Raw genomic sequence first — 19,633 nt, 5'->3', positions numbered from 1 at the left:
TGATTTTTGTCACACATCCAGTTCCTTAGTGGACCAATTACCCGACCTTAGAACATTCTTTGATGATATAAAAGAAAAGATTGCAGGTTTCATAACGTGGCAAGAAAGCTTTGAAGGGAGATTAGCTGATCTCCCTAGGATAGAGGAATCACGCAAAGAAATAGTCTTCAGGGAATGGAAGATCCACCTTAAGCATGAGGAGACAACAATATTCAATACAAGGGATATCTCGAATGACCTCATTGAAACCATCAATGATAATTTGTTTCATGTGAATCTTATTTCAGACTGCTCTAAGGGAACTCTACCAGATATCAAACTACTAACCAAAACATGGTAGGAATTGTCCAAGAAAAGGGCCAAAACAATTGAGAAGCTATCTAAAATTGACTTAGAATTCCATTGCAATTTCTTAGTCAAGCCTCACAGCTAATGGTTAATGCTCAAATGCCTATCCAACACAACCACTCACATGTTTCCAGTATTGAGGGATGCCATATTTACAAGTAAAATATGGATTCAACCAAAGTCTCCACCTGAATTGAAGCCCATGACATATATTTATGAACTGTAGCAATGTATGGGAGGGCAGTGCTCTTCATAGGCTTAGACAAGTTGTTACAAAAAATCCTAAAATTGTCTTTTTGTTTTATTTTAAACATTGTTTGTTAAATCCACTTCATGCTTTTAGTCTACTTTGCTATATTTGTGTTTCATTTTGAAACTATAAATCCCCTTCATTTTTATAGAGAGGAAGTTCTGAATTTGGAAAGAAATCTTTTGTTTTCACTATTGTGACTCAAGTTACCTTAACAGAAAGTTGAACCACTACTATTTTCTCATGAGCAGAGTTACGATATATCGGGTACTACTATCTATTTACTATTGCTTTGCTTAAGATTTATATGGTTATTTGATTACGTTTATCATATATGTGTTGTAAGAAACTGTACATTTTTCACTATTGATATGTGTAATTGAAATCATATATTATATGCATAAACAACAAAATTTTATATGTGTAACGAATTCATCAACTAATTTAATTAACTATTTAATTAAATTAGTTATCATTATCTTCTTTAACCTCATAATAACTTGATAATCTATATTTCCATGTTGCTTATGATATAATTCTAAATCACATATACAGATAATATTTCCCAAGATAGATATTTAATTTAAATACTCTTTATTTTCAGTTTTAATTACATCATATCTTTACACCTATATACTCTATCCATTTTCATAATTTATATTAATGGAAACTAGTCCCATAATTTCCAGTCGAAGCCACCATTCCAAACACAAAAGGATCTACTCTAAGGTCTCAACCAGGTGGTTTTCCTCGATGTTGAGACAAAAATTTCAAGCCATCAACATAACCCAAGTGGGTGTTACCTTAATAACGATTTTCTTTCTTTCAAACTAAGACATGAATAAATAACTAGATATAATCAAACAAATTAATTGGGTTTATCTCAAGTGGTTGGGAAGAATGATTGTTGTCCTCCCCACCTAGGTTCAATTCTCGTAAGTGACATGATGAGCTTTGTTGTAAAATATTCAAACCTTGATGTTGTGTTTAAGCAATCAAACAAATTATTAAGAAATTAAATAAAATAAGGCATTCCATGTTTCAAGAATGAATTAAACAATTTTGTATCTAATTCACCACAAACCAACAATACTCACCGATACCAAGTGTTGATATAGTCAATTTTTCATTATCACATGATCTAATTGTTAAAAAAAATGGGGGAAATCACACTAACAATCGATTTTCCACCTAATTAATGCAACTACTTTCATCGCTATTTCCCCTCGAGTATGGATCAAGCTCATTAAGGTGAGGAAATATAGGGTACATAGAACTCTCTATAGTTAACTCACACAATTCCCAAAGGATTTCCATATATTAAACTTCCATTTCATCAACCTCATTATGGTGAAGGGGCTCCTAGACTAGCCTCTCCAAAACTCCTCAAAGTATAGGTTAGCTTCCTTTTCCTCTCTCTAGGGTAAGATATCGATCGATGTGAGTCAGTTTCGATACTTTGAATCCAGATGGTAATGATAAAATGAAGCACCTTACAACCACCCTCCTTTGGTGAATGTTATCATACTTAGCAACGATGTCCCAAGGCCTTGAGAAGAATAAAAGTATCCAAGAAAAATATGAGCCTTAGTAACCCATGAATGGGAAGTACACTCCCAACCCTTTAGCCCACATAGACCAAGTTACAATAATCAATAAATTTCTCTAACAAGTAAGTAATCCATCATCATGTATTTCTTAAATAATTGATAAGATTTCAAAATAATTCTTCCTTAGTAAACCAACCCTCTCTAAGGCAGACAATTCTTATAATCCCCACTAAGCGTAACAGTATTTCGAAGATTTGAATCTTGGCCTTATATCTTCCCTTACCAATTCATGGAGGGATAAACTGGGATTAAAAGTTAAATTAAATGTGTTGGGATAAGGAAAAAGTAAGTTACAATACATTCCGTTGTCCCTTTTACTCAATTAGCTTTAATGGTAATTTTCTCAAGTTTTAACCTTCCCCCAAGCTTCCAAAGGTCGAAGAAAAAAATGAATGAGAAAAAACAAACCATGAATTGATAATATCACAACGGAAAATTTCAATATATTGGTGTATGACTTCAAATTAACAAAAGGTGGTCTGCTCCATAAAGTTGTGCAAGCACTCTTTCAAGAAAAACACTCTACTCAATAAGGCAATAATAATGAAGAGTGAGGGGTTGTATATTTATTACTTATTATTAGTCGGTTTTTGTTACGAGAGTGAAAAAAACTATTCTTTGTGTAGTTGTGTTCTTAGAGATGGAAACAATAGAAGTAAAGCAAAATAAGGGACTTAAGCATGCAACTTGATGGGCCCTTGCAATAAGCGCTCTATACGCCCATGGACAATGCCATATTTTCCTAAACATATACATTTTTGACCTTGCTTAATGTGAATTAGGTTGCTCAATTAGTATGGTCATGCTCGTGATTTTGTTGTTTTTTGTACAAGTCATACATTAGATATAGAAAGATACAATAAAGGACCTTTCCCCAGCAGTCAAGATCCTACTCTCAAGGTAACTAGCACTCAAAATAAAGCTACTCAAGTTTAACAAGGGTCACCTTACCAACTATAGATCGGATTTTTCTAGCACAATTAACTCTAGAATATATAATCCCTTAATATTGGGATATTAGAGGGAATCATCCCACCTATCAAGAGGGATTGTTCCCTGTTACTTATGTATAAATAGAGGACTTGGAACTAGGAGCTAGTTAGTTCTTTTCTTTGTTATACATCTAATTTCAATCTCAAGACATTTCTAGACCTTTTGGATCATGTACTCTAAATTGTCATTTTAATGAAAAAAACTTTATGTTAATTTGGATACTAGCATCCTCTTTAGTTGCATGAGTACCTTAGGGAGTGCACACCCAAAAGAATCCAAGAAACCTTCTGTATTTTATTTCCATATCTCTCTTCATTTCTTTGTGATTGTTTATAAATTGTTGTTACAAAATTACCAAAGTCATACTCATTTACCTTCCTATAGAAAGATTAAATTCATATCATAATTACTTTCCTGAACACATATTTGATTGATATGACTTGTTTGAGGTTAGTCAAGTAGTTTTTATGTTCATAAAGGAATTTTGTATCTTCTCATAGATTCCTTTAACATATTGGACAAGTTTCCTATAACATCACAGAGTTTCATGTAGCTCTACAACTATTACCATAGAACATCATAGGACCCTCTTTTTGTAGCATATTTATCAAACGTCAACACATATCATACCCCCAACATCACTAATGGCACTGGTGAATCATGTTCAATAAAAGATAATTAGAATTTAAATAGACTTCCTTTCATTCTTATTACTGTTGTGTGTTTTCCTTGCAAATTGAATTATGCTTTATGTAGATTGGTTATATTAGCAACATTTCGTATTTACTTGCAACAATTTTATTCTCTTCGGTTTGGTTTAGTTCTAATCAATAAATTATAATTTGTTTCAAGCATTAATTTCACTTTCTTATTGTTAAAGTTAGATAGGATTTCTAGTTTTCTAAGTAGCAACGATGAATTGTTAGTAAAATCCCCTTTGCTTGAATCATCAAAGTGAGGCTCAGGATTCCATTTGCTCCTTCATTAGCTATGATCATTGACGTAGGTAGTTGAATAATAAGGAAAAGGGAGTGTGGCTTAAACATGTAATGCATAGAACCTTTGAAGTTTGTATAAAGACTAGGTTAATGATTAATGTTGGCAGCTACAAGAGGGAAATGTTGTTGCTACAAATATAAAGCCCACCACTTTTTGGAGTGGTTTTCGGGGAGGTTTTGCAAAATTGCATTGTGTTTACTTATCATCAAGTACTTTGCACTAGCTTTTGTTTTGGCATAAAAGAAAAGAAAAGTACAACTACATTTCTAGACAACATGAATGCCTTGACTTAGGGATAGATAAATAATTTTTTTACCAAACACCCCCACATCTCAACCAAGAGTCAGAAATCAATAATATCAAGTTTATTGTGATCCATTCTCTTCAAAAGAAACAAAATAACTTATATATTCTTTGGAGAAGCAACCCAAAAATGTTGAGAACCTCTCCGAATAAGAAGGAGATTCATCTTACTATATCATGGTTGAAGGTGGGGAACAACAAGAGGTTTTTAAATTTCTTATCATAGAGATAATGGGGAAGCAAAGATGAAAAATCTCAATCCCTATATGCTCCATCACTTCTATGGATTACCCACTTAGTACCCTAATACCTTATTGTTTGATTTTTTTATTGTGTGCAAGATTGATGACTATATAATCGATGAATGTAAGCTCAAACTATTTCCCTCCACATTGAAAGATTCAGCTGTAATATGGTTCATGAGTTTGGAGGGAAAAAACATCTATAGCTAGGATTATATGGAACAAACCTTCAACAAAAAATATGTGGATTATTGTAGGACTAGAGATATGAGCGATGAGAATTTTAAAATGATCAAAGAAGAAAATTAATCCATAGAGACTATGAAGAAATATTTCAACTTAACTACAAGAGAGCACATAATTGTACCATGGAGGAATACTCACTCAAACCTATTTTATTGAGGGGATTTAGGGAAGAACTTGTGAAGACATTGAGTCTCCCATCAAACGACGACATCTACTAGTTGGGCTATGCAACCATCAAGAAAATTTTCAAAAAACACTCTAGTGAAAGTAAGAAAAAAGTTAAGAACGGTGAGAGGTGGGTAAATTATTCTTCTACAATCACAAAGAATAAATTGAAGGAATGTTAGAAAACATGAAAATAAATATTTTTCACTTGCCAGCTTTACAAATGGATACTTTAGAGACAAAGAAGAAGCACAAGGAAGCAGAAAGGGCATTATCAATCTTTTGTTCTAAATGCAGAAGAAGGCACCCTCTCCATGAATTCCCACTTAATATTGTAGAAATATATGTTGTTTGTGAACTCAAATAGAAAGTGGCATTCATTTCTAAGACTCAAATTTGTGTACCAAGGACAAAATAGAAGTTTGGAATCAATATTCTTCATTGATTAGAAAACACCAATAGCACCAATTCCATTCCAACAAAGTATGTATCATAAGTAGCCATAATACTTTACTATTTATAATGCACAATTTCCATCCTAGCCTTGGTATCAAGTAATCCACCCCCTTGCAATATTCGTAACCAATAGAAATATCCAAGCTAGCCTAATATTCCCTCTTATCAACCATTTAAGAATCAAAACGCTCATTGGAATAATCATTTATAAGGGTTGATGTCTCCACTTCTTCAACAACTACCATAGATGCCTCCACTTCCTCCTTAACCAAACAACATTCCTCAAAGTACTTCTCCTCTAAAATAACTTCAACTCCCTACTCAACCAACCCCAAATCCCAACAATGAGTAGGCCTGGGTAGTTTACAAAAATGAAGTTGCTTATCAAACCTACTCCCTTAACGTCCAAGATATCAACTTAAGGTCAAGGAATTTACTATTACAATATCCTCTCACACCCAAGCAAGTACAAGAGGAACGAAATTACAAATATTGTCACCCAAAAACTTATTCCTCCACAAGATCCACCTTTTCCATAGAGGTTAAACATCAAGAAAACCTACATAGCTGAGGAAAATGAACTGTTAGGATAACTTAACAACTTGTGTGTCAAAATTTTCCTTCTATAGAACATTAAAGATTTTCCCATATAAAACAAGTACAATAGGGAGGAATGCCTTAAGAGGCCTAGGAGAAAGAAGAAGGATACTCATACTATAAATGTCATAGGATAGCTAGCAAACCTTACGCTTGGAAGGTTAATTACTCAGTATTTGGATCCAGGAATACCTAATACAGATTTCCATATCAACCAAATCCCAATCTAGAACACCTTGATTGATTTAGGTGTTGCAATAAATGTTATGACAAAGGACACAATGCTAAAATTATATTTCCAAAATTCACTAAGGCCAACTACTATTATACTTCATATTTCCAATAGGTCAATAATGGACCCTAAAGGGATGTTAGAAGATGTTGTGGTATCAATTAATTCTAGGGATTATCCCATCGATTTTTTAGTACTCCAACCAAAATCCAAATTCAATGGGTATATTCTTATTCTAGAAAGACCTTAGCTGACAACAATAGATGCTTACATCAACTATAGAATATAAAACATGATTTTCACAAATGATTATTCCCAAAAACAACTTATCCTTTATCCTCCTTCTTAGCCATTAGTTAAAGTGAAATTCCAAATATGGGAAGAATAATATTGCATTCATACTTCCACTTATCCCATTTGCATGATTGATAAGGCCTTGAGTTGCAAGAAAGATCATGAAGATACTTTATTTCCAATTTCTTGTAAAATGAATACCCTATTGTTATACAAATTACTGACTTAAATGGTAGAAAATAATTTGCATTCTTTGATTACAAAGAAAGAGATGTGTGGGCATAATTGTTCATAGTGGGCTCTGATAATCCTACTATAAAAACCATAGAGATTTTTCCCTTTCAGACTTTGAAAATCAGCATAAAGCTTACTATTGATCAATAGTATAAGTTGATAGGGTATTGAGATTAGAAGCTGAGATGTTAGAAGCTGATCACATGGACGACCAGAGAAATGTGTACATGTTGTTGGATTTGGAGTAGAGTGATTACATCACCATAATCGAGTTGCATGTGATGTTGCACAACCTAGGAGATGTAACTATCATTTAAGACTACTAACAAATTATCACATGCATCAATATCAATAGAGATGGATGCATGACCTTGGAAGAGTTATTCATTGCATGGGGCATTGGGGGTGAGGGTTTCCTCTCAGGTCAGAGGTATGTTGTACACCTCACTAAATATTGTCATATCTAGGGTTTTTGAGGATTCTTTATGGTTTGGCTCCTAACTTATTTTTCCCTTGGAGGTTTCAGATGGCTTATTATGGGCTCAACCCTCTTTCTTTGGATTTTATGGTTCACATGTGCAATACATCAAGCATCTTTTTTTCTCTACCTTAACAACATACATCAATCTCCTTAGATTGGATTATATTTAAAAAAAATAACCCCTCTTTCTTCTTCGTTGGGATTAGTGGGAAACCTAAAATTCTGAACCATGCATAAGAGTTTCTGGTTTTTGTTAATACACTCGGAGGGAACTCAATCCAAAGTTGGATCTCTAAATTTGAAGTAGTGGTGTCCATAAACTAGATCTTGGAGAATTGCTTGGGATTCCTGTAGACATGCAACCACTACTTTTTGAAACGAAACAATTGTAGGATCTATTACTTTTGCATGATTATGGTATTTCTAGGAACTTCATCATTGTCATGCTACTAAGGTTGTGTCAGGGATCAATAGGCTCCAAGATTCCAGTTTCTTCAACTTCATATAAGGATGTGGTACAGGGTAAAGGGCCCACATCAACATATCAACCTTCATCCATTTTAGGACCATATATTTTCGAAATATCTAATCAAATGCCATCACTGGAGGTAAATAATACAGAGGTAAACCATCTCTTTTAAATTTTACAATCTAGGGCCGTCATTTTTAGATGTAATGGTTTTTGGCTAAGATTAGAAGCATTGAATCAATGGATATTTATAGCCTAGACAAAAAAAAAAGTGACATTTATCTATGTTCAATAGGATTTTTCATTGTTCAATTTGACTCTCACAAAGATTCAGAGAAAGTTTTGTATGAAGGACCTTGGTTTTGGGGAAAAGCATGGTTTTTCATTACCCTTTGGTTCTTAGAGTTTGATTCTTCAACAATGGTGGTAACAAAGATGTTAGTCTAGGTAAGGTTACAAAACCTTCCTTTTATGTTTTAGCATCACAATGTACTAGAGGATATTGGAAATGCTTTGTGTTCCTTCCAAAAAATGGATAGTGAAAGAACGAAGAGAGGATTATTTACTTTTGCTTGAATCCATGTTGAAATCGAGCTAAGTAAAGGCCTACCCGATCGCATGTTATTGAACATAGATCCTATCAATTGATCCTATTCTTACATTATGAAAACACAACATTTAGATGGCACACTTGTTTCCAAATAAGACACTTACAAGACACATGTCCATAAGCTAAAAAGCCCCCCCTAAAAAGAAAAAAGGGTGGGCCTATAAATAAAAGGTTAGCAACCTTTTGATCCCATTGTTGCGAATGATGAAGAAGAAGAAATCAAGGAGGACCATTAAAAACAATGTAATATGAGTACTCAAGTTCCTAATTGATAAGCACACCCCTTGCAGAATGATTCATAAACAAAATTGATCCTTGAACCTGAACATCCTAGAGAAATGACGCACAAAGAGGATGGTTCATGTGGGATCAAAGAGAGTACATGTCTCAGAAAGTTCAAATTCTGATAAAGAACACCCCTCGATGGTGATTTTAATGAGTTGGAGGTGGTACCTGTTGACCCTCCTTTAGGGGGGTGGAAGAAGGTCCTAACAAAGAATGGAAAGAAAGAGAATTTAAGTGATTATTATAACACTCAATTTCTCTTTTGTTTATATTTTTTTAATTTTTTTCTTTTCTTTTTGTTTTTTGGGTGGAGAGGTTGTTAATCTACTTTCAAAATACTATGATATTTCTCATACCAAATGCTTTTAGCATTTTCAAAATGTAATTTTGTTCATTTTTAAGTTGCAATGAAATTACATTGTTTTTCTAAGGAAACAAATTGATCAAGAGCAGAAATTATTAACTGTTTTTAAAATTCATGTTACAAAATTTGCATGGGATTATTAAGAGATGAAGATGTTCAAAGTGTAGGTTTTAACCCTATACAAAAATTACTTGCAAATGAATTCTTAAAAACAAAAAATAAACAATTGCAAGAGCATAAAACATAAAACAAATATACACAGAGATTTCCCCCTGGATCCCAAAACTAGGACTACCAGATTGATTTTTCATTATATTCCTTTCAATGTTACAATACATATATATACATGTCGAAGCATCCATAAACCTCACTCCATTAACTCTGGATTAGAACATAATTGTACTTCCCTTAACTGGATCTACAAGATACCATGGGCAGAAAACCATCAAACCCAAAACCATGTGCAAAACCCATGCACAAAACCATAGTGTTATAGAAATTTTTGGGCACTGCAACCCCAATCATAAATGTTCATAAACCAAGGGCTCTTAAGTCCCTAAAAGTGTTGTTCTAACCTCTAAAAGAACAAGGTCAACTAATTACATCTTCTCCCAGAAGTTCTCCATGAAAAACTGCTCAGAACTGGTCAAAACTGGACCATCTCACCTGCTCCATGGTCAAAGTGCGCTGCATCCCACCTAAATACTCATGAGAGGTGCGATGCATCTTGAAAAGCCCTTCTATGGGCTGCGATGGGTGAGAGTGGACAAATGGCAGGGTCAATCTGCATGGTGGAGGATCATGGAATCTTCCAGAAACTTCTCCTGTGACACTTGCCTCTCTGCATTCGCCCAGGGATGAGTAAGAGATCATCAATCTCCAAGTGGAATCAAGAACTATCAGAGAGAGGACACTAATCAAATCTCAAAAGCTGACTCACCCCCCTTGCAAACATTTATATATGGATCCCTCATCCCAGAGATCCAGAGGCTGGAATTTTGTATCTTGTAAGGAAGTGCTGCTGGTTTCTTGGTGCAACATCATAGTGTTGGGTGATCTAAGCTTTTCATGAGGTGAAGAAGGGCTTTCTTGCTGAGGGGATGATGCTGGGTCAGAACAATTGGTTGTAATCCTCTTTGCTATTCTTGATTATTAATAAAGCTATTCAAGTTTTCCTCCACATTCTTGTATAATTGATGATATATGCATTTGTGTGGTCAATATATATTTGGTCCTATATTGTTTATGATAGTAGATCTATGTTCTTGGATAGTGTTATGCTGCTTTGATTCTACAGGTACTCTTCGAAGCTGGGTAAATGAGGAAGCGAGTGGCAAAGATCTATCAGAAAGGAGAGGAATCAAGCAAGGAACCAAGCGCAAGACAGAGGTTGGTCTCCTTCTTTCCCCTCTTATCTACTTCTCATAAAGGAAAACGAAAGTGGTTTTAGTTTGTTTGTTTCTAAGGTAGCTACCAGCCTTAGTGGGACTAGAAGCTCTACATAGACACTAGATTTCCCGATAACAAAATGGAGACTCCACTAGGGAGAGAATAGATTGTTTTGTCTGTCTATATTTGTTTTCTTTATAAACTTACAGATGGAGCCTGAAGTCAAGCCAGCTAGCCTTCGAACTGCATTTGCTCTGCAAGTGCAAAGTAGATCAATGCTGCTTCAGTCTATCTTCGGGTTTTGTTTATGAACTGAACAATTGATTTACAAGCTCTCTAATTGCCCTTGTGGTGGCTCTAATAACCTCCTTAGATCTACCCCTGTGATTGATTGACTGATTACCACTTGCTCGGCCTAGATCCCTGAACTGAACTGCAAACTGTGACCCGGAACCCAATTGAAGTCTTGTCCCTGGATCATCGCACTGTCTCTTCTTTGGATTCTGGATGCATCGCACTTCCCGAGTGTGGTAGGTGCACTTCATCTCATTTTCCCTGTGTTACAGGTGCGATGATCAGACAAGGCCTCTTCTACTCTTAGATTTTGGTTTCTGTGTTCACTCTTTTCAGCTCTATTCAGGAGTTTTGCTGCCTGTAGTCAGTATACCTCTATTTAAACCCCCTTCCTTGCCATTATTCCACCTCCATTGTGCAAAGGACTGTAAATGTTTTTATTTATTTTGATCCATTTCCAGTTCTCTTTTACAAAGAAGTAGCGTAATTGAACTGTCGTTTCTTGATTTGAAAGTGTCGCAAGTGTCATTTTCAGTCATAGAAGAGAATCCGATTGTTCTTGATAGTCGATTACATTGTTACTCTTGTATTTGATTTGAATTAGTAGTTTTTCAAGTGTCGAAAGCAAGTTTTCGATCCCAAATCGCAAAGTGTCGTCATTGTCTTGAAAAGAAACTTGTTAGTAATGTCGCTTTGAAAAATAATTCAGATTTGCACTTAGCTTTCTTTTTATCATTCGCACATTAAGAAGGCTGAAAACAAATACATGCATGTGCATTTGCATTTAGACTGTTTGTTGGTTTGATTTAGGACGGTGCATATAGTGTGTGCTCTCTGCTCTATGTTGAAAGAATATCATCTCTCTTTCCTTAGTAGCTAGGATTTTCATTGCAAAAAGAATATTAAACGATTGTTTATCGTCTTAGATTGCATTTTAGGAATTGTACATCTACATCACATGGTGAACCTGAAAGGAAAATTTCTTAAGAAAGATCAACTGTAAAATAAATTTAATGAATCTAAAAACGCTTTGAAACCTAACACACAACATTTAGAAGCCTAGGCTAGAGACGTATTCCGGCGTCGTAAAGCCTGGTAACTATTGTTTTCATTGTTGGTTGGGTGATTCCTCCACTTTCAGACGATAAGTGCCAGTACGGACTTGTGCTCCCACGTACCGTCGAGTATATATTGGGAGACCAGAATAGGATTTATCCTTTATCCATAGGAAGCCGTGTCTGCTGCCCTATCGATCGCAATGCACTGAACACAACATTCGGGAAGATTGACTCCCGTACCGTAAAAAGTATTATGCCGTTTTGCGATTGGTTTGGTAATCCCTTTGTCTAGATTTCCAGAGCAGTCTCTTTCGTTCCTTTTCAGACTCCTTAAAGGAAAAGGTCCATCTGAGCACTTATCACTTCAAGCTCATTAAAAATCGAAGGCGACTAGAGTCATCTTTTGTTTTTTCCCGACTCTTAAAAATTGAAAAAACAAGTTGTGTCAAAGCGTCTAAAATTTATTTTAATCGGAATAAATATGACCTTTCATACGTTGGTCTTAGGTTGAGAAAAATGGAGTCCACCAACCAAGGAATTCCCCTTGGGGGAAATCCTAGTCCTTTCTCCTCTTGGGGAGATGTTGGCACACCCCATATGGCCACATTGTCGCTTCCAAGATTGACAATCGGCTTGCCCGTATGGCTCTTCTCAACCTCTGTCGTTCAGAACACCGTGATTCCTGAACAATCAAGTCAGCAACTAAACGATACCAGAGTTACACTCCAACCCTCTACTTCGTCCAACTCTTCCTCTCCTCCTTCCTCTTCGCTTGATGAAGCTGGTAAAGCCAAAAATCAAGTAACTTAGAAGAAGAAGGAGCCAAAGTCGAAAAGGGGCGACCAGGCATCGTCTAGCAAAAATCCACACACTGCACCATCCAGGCCTAAATCGCCATGTGTCATTTTCAAAGGAGACCACTATCATCGAGATTGAACTTACATCCCTCGGATCTTAAGGGAATGGTCTCCTCATTTGCACAATCCGGTGTCATCAACCCCTGATAATCATGTGGAAGATACACCGTCAACTAGTGAAAGTGAAGCCCCTGGACAAAAAGGAAAATGTAAATTTCCTTGTAAACTGTGTGAAGGCAATCATGCCATCCACCGTTGTCCCTTCTTAGACGAGGCTAAAAGAGTTTTGGACGACTGTCCGGTTTCACCGTTATGGCTTCCTCCTGGATATAAGAAGCTCTTGCCGAGTCCGTCACTAGTTGAAAATCCGGCTGACATGCCCTTGTGGTCGGCCAAAGCATCTATCATTGAAGATAAACCATCTGAATCCACACCAGACGAAATTCAAAAGGTTGAGGCGGCAGTTGACCCGGTCTTGCCTTCAGAGGATCCGTCTTCAGATGATACAGTCACCGAAGAGAACAAGAACGACACCGTTCAAATTCTCTTCGTAAGCACAGACTCCGATGAACATGGGGACAGTTTACCCATTCCTTTACCGCAGGAAGGAAGTTCATCAGAGTCATATCCAGTCGTCTATTTGGTCCCACCTCCAAGCAACCTAGTTGTTTCCTTCGATTGGAATCTACTAGGCAGACCCCGTTTATCGGCTAGTGTACCATTTCGAATCATTGCTCAAATATATAGAATGGTCATGGACGGTACCATCATAGATGAAGGGACTTCTGTGAGTATCCTTTCCTCAACTGCTTGGAAAGTGCTTGGTTCGCCATCGCTTTTGCCTGAGATGAGAAATCTAACAGGCTTTGACGAAGGAACCAGTCGACCATTAGGGATCCTTCCCAATGTGCCGATAACATTGAGAAGGAAAACCGTTCACTTGAATGTAATGGTAGTCCAAGGACCCCTGGATTATAATCTACTCCTTGGACAAGACTATATTTATTGCATGGGAGCCATTATCTCCTCACTCTTTAGAGTAATGTGTTTTTCGCATGAAGGAAGAGTGGTCAAGCTCGTAGACCAAATTTCATTCCCCGGTTCACACATAGCAAATAGTCATATACCAACCCTGAATGGTCTTTTCAAGCAAGGAATGTCTCATCAATCCCCAGTCTGTCCTCCTGATGAGCGCGAGTGATTCGGAGGATATGACTGAAACCCAGGGGGCATGCACTCTGGCCTATTTCGACAGGAAAACCTTGGGTATAGGGTAGGTTTCCGCAAAGGATATATGACTAGTTTATGAGATTAGACTGGAATAAGATACCTCTGTCAGAAGGTAGGCCTTTCCCGATAGAGCAAATGTTTTGTCTGCAAATTGAGGGGTAACCTGTAAAAGGTATGCCTTTCCCGATAAAACAAATTTGTTTTGTCTGCAAATTGAGGGGTAACCTGGGAAACTATACTTCGCTATACCTGAGGGCATGCAAACCTTTTGGCATGCAAGCGAAGAGTGACCATTTATTTTTTAAATTTTTAGGTCCTCTAACCCATTAAACTCGTAGGATTGGTCGTTTCCTAACTTGCATAAAGAAAGGATGTGGGGAAAAGCTTTGAAAAAATGTCGTTTTTATATGAGACATCCTTATTATACGACTGGATCGAGCAGTTTTAACGTGGAATTCAAGCTCGTTAAAAAATAAACATAAGCAATGAGCAAATGTTCCCCCATAGTTTAAGCTCATTAAAAAATGAACCATTTTCTGGTAAATAACCTTCGTGAATGTATTATCATCAGCCTTTGAAGCCTTGGTCGTGTTCTCATCATCACCTCCACTCTGTATTGGCCGATCATTCACCTCCATTTGATTGTTTACCCCTTTTGAGGAATAGCTGCGAAGAGTGATCCTGTTATCCATCCTTGTAACACTGCCGTGATTGGAAAATTCCAAACCTTACCTGGAATTAGCTGCTACCCAATTTATCACTCGTTCCTCAAAAAAGAGTCTCCTTTAAGCTCTTTTCAACTGACTCGTAAAATATGAAAAGAACGCCGAGCAATTGGCCTCTCCAGCTCGTTAAAGTGACCGGAAGTGCTATCCCTCCTTTAGATTTTAATCTTTTTGGACCTGAGGGTTTATTACACAAAAATATCGAGCGCTTGTTTTGTTCGGCTCGTTAAAAATACCGAGATTTCATCCCTTTTGTATTATTTTATACTTTTTTGGACTCAAGGGATTATATGACGAAAAAGGATTGTTGGAGTTTTCTTTACGTCCCTTTTTCAAACTCTCTAAAATTGAAAAGGGTCGAGTTATCCTTGTCGTTAAACTCGTTAAAACCGAATAGCGACAAACTTGTCCATACAGACAAGAACGAGTTTCACTATCATTAGGCTCGCTAAAACATAGCGATGGGTTTTCCCGAAGGGTAGATTATAGAACAAGCATATGTTATCCTCCTCAAGCTTGACAAAAATAAAGAGGTACTGGTCAGCAATGACTGGGGAAAAATTGGGAAGAAAACTTGAAGAAACTTTATTGGTAGCAAGTCGCTCTTGAACATGACACTTTCACTCCGCATCCGAGTCGGGTTGGGTTGTTCCGTTCACTGGTCATATCACCATGGGTCCATCACACCATCCACATTTGGGGTTAACGCTACCAATCCATCATGTCAGTGTCACCGATATGTTCAAGAGAAGTCACTCAGAGAAGTCACCTGTGTCTCTCCCACTGCAATACATTTACGCTCCATTCTTTCATGACCGCCACCCTGAACCTTATACCACCAGATCATTTTCACCTCCATTAAAATCATTTGCTCCGTTCTATGTCATTGATGTGGGATTCACTAAGGCCCTCCTATGACGGATCGCTTCTTGTCGACATCAGCTCATTATCCGAGAAGTCGATCTAGGAACAACCCTTTCAGTACTTTGAAGCTTGCATGCCTCAATGGCAAGTTTCTCACTTCCGGCGACAGGTTTACATCAATGGCCTTCGACCGAAATATTTTGCGTGGTGTTCGAAGCCAAGTCCCTTATTCACACCACGTGAATTGTACTATAGTACCTTGAGGGTCATCATCATTATCGGTGATTCCTCTCGCGCCTGTTAACAGCTTACATCATCGGCTAGTAATCAGGCGATGTCTTTCCATGTTCGACTCCAGAACATCTCTCACATGGATCGACTTGTACTTTGAGTGAAGATCGAACGAGATTGAAGACCCCAGATCTAGTTTCATCCATCTGGGTTGTGATATATATTCAGGAAAATAAAGACATCAAATGTACATCATTGTTGCACAAATAATCATCCAATCCAAGGGATGATGGCTCTACCAGAATCATCAATCTGCACATAGGCGCTTTTCTGTCTTATGTACATGAAAATGAATTTATAAAGCTGAGCATGGGAATCCCCGCCTCAGCTAGATCATGAAAATATTATGAAGATAATGTGTTGTATTGTATCTTATTACAGGTCGCCTTCCAGCTTGAAAAAACTTCAGATCCTCATGATAAAGCATTTCACCCGACATCAAAAAAGATTAACGACCTCATGCTTTAGGGGGCAACTGTTATAGACATTTTTGGGCACTGCAACCCCAATCATAAATGTCCATAAACCAAGGGATCTTAAGTCCCTAAAAGTGTTGTTCCAACCTATAAAAGAACAAGGTCAACTGATTACATCTTCTCCTAGAAGTTCTCCATGAAAAACTGCTTAGAACTGGTCAAAACTGGACCATCTCACCTGCTCCATGGTCAAAGTGCACTGCATCCCACCTAAATACTCATGTAGGTGTGATGCATCTTGAAAAGCCCTTATATGGGGTGCGATGGGCGAGAGTGGACAAATGGTAGGGTCAATCTGCAAGGTGGAGGATCATGGAATCTTCCAGAAACTTCTCCTGTGACACTTGCCTCTCTGCATTCGCCCAGGGATGAGTAAGAGATCATCAATCTCCAAGTGGAATCAAGAACTATCAGAGAGAGGACACTAATCAAATCTCAAATGCTGACTCACCCCCTTGCAAACATCTATATATGGATCCCTCATCCCAGAGATCCAGAGGCTGGAATTTTGTATCTTGTAAGGAAGTGCTACTGGTTTCTTGGTGCAACATCATAGTGTTGGGTGATCTAAGCTTTTCATGAGGTGAAGAAGGGCTTTCTTGCTGAGAGGATGATGATGGGTCAGAACAATTGGTTGTAATCCTCTTTGCTATTCTTGATTATTAATAAAGCTATTCAAGTTTTCCTCCACATTCTTGTATAATTGATGATCTATGCATTTGTGTGGTCAATATATATCTGGTCCTATATTGTTTATGATAGTAGATCTATGTTCTTGGATAGTGTTATGCTGCTTTGATTCTACAAGTACTCTTCAAAGCTGGGTAAATGAGGAAGCGAGTGGCAAAGATCTATCAGAAAGGAGAGGAATCAAGCAAGGAACCAAGTGCAAGACAGAGGTTGGTCTCCTTCTTTCCCCTCTTATCTACTTCTCATAAAGGAAAACGAAAGTGGTTTTAGTTAGTTTGTTTCTAAGGTAGCTACCAGCCTTAGTGGGACTAGCAGCTCTGCATAGACACTATATTTCCCGATAACACATAGGTAGGTTCGCCCACCTAATATAGGGTCCAAAATAAAATTCGCCGGGTCACTGCACTAGACCCCATAGAGGGGGGATATCGCCCCCCTCAAACCCCCCGATAGGGGGGGCTATTTGCCCCCCCTCTAACCTGGCGTCTTCGCACATGGGGCTAGTTGTGGAAAGAATATAACACACACCCAACATTCTCCCACTTGTTGTTTTCTTTCCACACAGGGGGTCACAAGAGAGCTTAGTCATTGGTCTAGCCTTGCAATGCCCATTGTTTCTCTACACCAAGAAAACTTCTCAGTGCTCACAGACTTCATCAATGCATCTATAGTATTCTTCAAAGTGTCCACCTTTACCAACAAAACCTTTTTGTCCTCAACCATATCCCTCACAAAGTGATACTGAACATCAATGTGCTTTGTCTTTGAATGATAAGAAGGGTTCTTTGCCAAGAAAATTGCACTTTGGCTGTCACAATCTATCCTTATAGCTCGTTGTACTAACCCCATACTTGAACATAATCTTTGTAACCAAATTTCTTCATTTCTTGCATGATTGGTTGCCATGTATTATGCCTTTGTAGTTGAGAGTGCCACCACAGGCTGTCTCTTACTCATCCAACTAACTGCACCTCCAAATAAGTTAAACACATACCCACTTGTAGATCTTCTCTGATCCATATCTCTAGCCCAATCTGCATCAACAGAGCCACAGATGCCCAAAACTCTGTCCAATCCTAGTCTACCTTGGTAGCACAAACCATAATCACTAGTGCCACACAAATACCTGAAAACTCATTTCACTATTTTCAATGCTCCTTTCCTGGTTTTGACATAAACCTACTCAGTACTCCCACTGAATGTGCAATGTCTGGTCTAGTTTAGACCATTGCATACATCAAGCTACCAACTGCACTTGCGTATGCAACACGAGACATATCCTCTTCCTCTTCTTGTTTCTTGGGACACTGTTCAATAGATAAGTTTACACCTACAGGAATAGGAACCTTCATTGGTTTACTATCCTGCATATTAAACCTCTGCAGTATTGTCTCGACATACTTCCTTTGGTTTAACCATAGCTTCCTCTTTGCCCGATCTCATTTAATTTCCATTCCCAAAATATATTTTGCAGCACTGAGATCCTTCATGTCGAAGTTGGAGGAGAATTGGGTCTTCAAATCTTGGATAATTAGCCTTTTCCATTTCCAATAAAAAACATATCATCCACAAAAAAGACCAGATAAATAACACTGTCACCAATTAATTTAAAATATGCACAATAATCTTCTTTTCTTCTGGTGAAGCCGAGTCACTGTATAAATGTATCAAATTTCTGATACCACATCCTTGGTGACTGTTTTAACCCATACAAATACTTTTTTAACCTGCATACCAGATTTTTCTTACCCTTCACCGCAAAGCCTCAGGTTGCTTCATGTAGATTTCTTCTTCCAGATCCCCATGAAGAAATGTTATCTTCACATTCATTTGTTCTACCTCAAAATCAAAAGCAACAACAATAGATAAAATTAATCTAATAGAAGCTACCTTCGCAACAAGAGAAAAAATATCACCAAAATCAATTACCAACACCTGGGAATAACGTTTTTCTACCAACCGATCTTTGTATTTCTCCACCTTTCCTTCTACATTCATCTTCTTCTTAAACACCCATTTGCTGCCAATGGGTTTCTTTCCAGCTGGCAAATCCACCAAATCCCAAGCCTCATTTTTGTGCAAAGATGTCATTTCATCAACCATGGCCTCTTTCCATAGTTTTCCATCCTCTGAATCTACTGCTTCCCTAATAGTTCTAGCATCATCATCAATAATAGATAAAGCAAAATTTTAACAAAAAGCAGATGGGTTATACCTTCATGTTTGCCTTCATTCTTGAACTGGTCTTCCCATAGCTGGAGTTTTGGCTCTTCATCTTCTGATTCCTCTTCTTCTGTAGAGTCTAATTCTTCCTCTTTTAGCTCAAATTTTGTCTTCTCAGGTTCCTTTGGTAGGACTTCATGTTTAATAACATATTTCACCTCTCTAAACACCACATCCTGGTTGTACACAACCTTCCTTATTTCTGGGTTCCAAAGCTTATAACCTTTTAAACCATCCTTATACCCAATAAAGATGCACCTTTCAGATTTACTATCCAACTTGGTTCTTTTCTCCTTTGGAACATGTACTTATGCATCACAGCCAAATACCCTTGGATGTGAAAGAACGAGTTTCTTAC

The sequence above is a fragment of the Pinus tabuliformis genome, chromosome 2_2 (genome assembly GCF_031772625.1).
Source record: "Pinus tabuliformis cultivar Carrire ecotype Pingquan chromosome 2_2, CPIR1, whole genome shotgun sequence".
NCBI classification, from domain to species: domain Eukaryota; kingdom Viridiplantae; phylum Streptophyta; class Pinopsida; order Pinales; family Pinaceae; genus Pinus; species Pinus tabuliformis.
Note: the sequence above shows the minus strand (reverse complement) of the source record.